General features: G+C 39.5%; 1 protein-coding gene across 2 annotated transcripts in view; it reads right to left on the reverse strand.

Annotated features, from left to right (window-relative positions):
• COL28A1 (collagen type XXVIII alpha 1 chain) overlaps positions 1-2,955 on the reverse strand; it is a 67,868-nt gene extending 64,913 nt beyond the window's left edge. The window contains exons 1-2 of one of the 2 annotated variants that reach the window (XM_008629931.2): positions 2,859-2,953; positions 2,621-2,746 (exon numbers count right to left, since the gene is read on the reverse strand). The gene's annotated coding sequence lies outside the window, so the exon portion shown is untranslated. Of the gene's footprint in view, positions 1-2,620; positions 2,747-2,858 lie in introns of both variants that reach the window. The other variant, XM_017729318.1, reaches the window with a different exon arrangement.

Here is a 2,955-nt window from a genome sequence, read left to right on the forward strand (position 1 = left end):
GAAAAAAATAAGGCACCACTGACCAATGAACATAAAGAAAGTATCTGTCTTCATTAAGGTCAGTAGAAACATCCTTCATGTAGCCTGGGTGCAAGGTCTCATGTATTGATAGACTACAAACACTTTCTTAAGCACTCACTTTCTGCTTCTCCAAGGGTGTATACCTTTATAAAGAGACATTCAGCTAGAAATCCACCTTTGCAAATGCCATTATTTATTCATGTGTGCTGTGAGCCATGAGCATGATGGCATATGTAACTTTAACCAAATTAAAGGGTGAGACAACTCATACTAAGGAACTCAAAGAGACCTTAGCTCTTAGTAAAGACGGAGATAACACTAATCTGTTTGTGTTGCTGTTTTTGGCTGGGGTAGAGTTGATTTTGCCCACAGTAGCTGGTATGGGGCTGTTTTGGATTCATGCTGGAAAAAGTGTTGATAATTCAGAGATATTTCAGCTGTTGCTGAGTAGTCCTTACACAGGGTCAAGGCGTTTTCTGCTCCTCATTTCACCCCAGCAGGGAGTGGGCTGCAGATGCACAAGGAGTTGGTAGGGGACGCAGCCAGGACAGCTGACCCCAGCTGACCCAAGGGATATCTCAGACCATATGCCGTCATGATCAGGATATAAAGCTGAAGGATGCTTGTTTGGGGGGCCACTACTCAGAGACAGGGTGGGGATGTGCCAGCTCGTGGTGAGCAATTGTTTTCATTCACATCATTTGTCTTTCTTGGGTTTTATTTCTCTTTGCTATTTTCCTTTTCATTACAATATTATTACTGTTATTAGTTAAAAAAATTAATTGGTTAATTGGTTGAAAAAAAATATTAAACTGTTCTTCTCTCAACCCATGTGTTTTATTATTTTTACCCTTCCAATTCCATTCCTCCCATCCTGATGAGGGTGGAGAATAAGCAAGAGGCTGCGCAGTGCTTAGTTGCTGGCCGGGGTTAAGCCACGACAGGTTGCATGTGAGAGCTGTACCTTTGCCCTACAACTGTACGAAGTACCATTCCTACACAGAATTGTCAGTCTGTTCACACTCTGTTAACATGAAGTGTACTGAAGGAATATGCTGCTAACAGAAAAAATCCTACCCACCAACACTGCTCACCCTCTTCACCCAGTTCAAGTGAGGAAGGATCTGCTGGCCCAGCAGTTGCACCCTCATTCTAAAGGGCCTCCTTCCTATAAACCTCTACATCGTCTCCTGTCAAATACATGTCATCTTTATTGAGGCTAACTGCCCTCATTAAGTAAATATTGCCTTCATTACACACATGGAAAACAAAGAGTTTCAATGGAATACAATATTTTACACTAAATATCTGTTAATACATTAACATTTACATTAAATATCTGTATAAATGATAAATATTGTCAGCACCCAGTGTCTGTTGTATTTGAGACATTGGTGATAATTAAACACTTAATTAGCAACAAATTAGTCACAAGATCACTTGTACTGTTTACCTACTTATTCTCACCCTTACGCATGCTTAGACCAAGACTGCAAACAGCCAATCGGATCAACAGCTATGGAAAAAAAATGCTTTTTCCAGCAGTTGGCAAGGTTTATCTGCACTATGTGCCAAAACAGAACTGAATGAATGGATTTCCAGATGTGTTCAAAGATTTCTCACTTTTTTTTGGGACCTGCAAACATGACTCTCATCTGGCAGAGATCAGAAAATGTTAACACTTAGAATTTTTAGACATAACAATGTGACTAGTCAAATATACATGTACCATGGTAGTTCTGATGCACATGATGTATTTGGACAATAATAGGGTCAAATTTAGTTGTATTTCTCTGGCTAGAACATCCATAAATCTGTTACATGTTGGTCTGTAACTTGTCTCTGGGAACAGCCTAAGCTCTTCTTCACTTCTTACTGTGTCTTGGAAGTCCAGTAAGAATCTTGACAGTTCCACAACAGGATTGTTGATTTACAATTCAGAGCTTTTTTTTTTTTTCACTAGTCTTGTTAGTATATATTTTCGTGGCTTTGTATTCACTTAGAAATCAAATCTGATGGAAGTAATGACTCCAGATTTACAGCGTTGTTTTTAACAGTAATACTTCTTGCAAAACTTTTTAGTACAGAAGTGTTCCAATGGCTACCCAGAACCACATGCTCTGAACTAGATGCTCAGCACATTCAGCTTCCAGGACTACTGAATCTGTCTAAATGCACCCATTACATGACCATACTAAAGCTCTAGTCTGCAACACAAAGTTTTATCTGTACAACTCATTTTATGTTGCTAGTGACATTTCAAGTTAAAAAGCCTTTAGTTCCTGCATACATGCTAAGTCATCTCTTCTACTGGAAAAAATAGTGTATAACTTTTGTTCCTGGTACATACCTTCCCTCCTTGAATACTTCCTGCTATTCTCATTACTGAAACTCAAAAATGGTAAAGAAGAAATGAAAAGAGAGAGTTGACAAAGATAAGAGAGAGCTTCTATATGAAGACAGACAAAGTAAATTATGATTCTGTTGCTTGAAAAGCCACAGCTAAATGAGAATGTGATACAGATGTACACAAGTAGTACAAGTAGTAAAAAACGTGACTATTCTAGAGCACATGAATGTAAAATGTCAGAGGACTTACACTATGGGTCAGGTTGTTCGATGATACTGAATCACTCCAAACTGAGCCTAGAGACACTTCTGAGATAGAGTCAGAGAAGCGGGCATTTGCTTTATTCAGCGCTGGGTGCTTGGGGGATCGCTCCTCCTAGCATGAATGCCAAGCACACAGTAACTTACAATATATGGTTGCATTTCATGCATATTCATTACATTTCTTAGAAAAGGGGTGGTTATGCAAGTAATTTCTTAGAACTCACTATGATCATTAGCATACACGACGCGCAGACTCAGTGCACTCTGGTGGTCGCACCAAGGAAGGCTCGAAGTCTTCCTCTGTGGTCGTTCTGGTGAAGG

This window comes from Corvus brachyrhynchos, unplaced genomic scaffold (assembly GCF_000691975.1).
Source record: "Corvus brachyrhynchos isolate BGI_N302 unplaced genomic scaffold, ASM69197v1 scaffold142, whole genome shotgun sequence".
In the NCBI taxonomy this organism is placed as follows: domain Eukaryota; kingdom Metazoa; phylum Chordata; class Aves; order Passeriformes; family Corvidae; genus Corvus; species Corvus brachyrhynchos.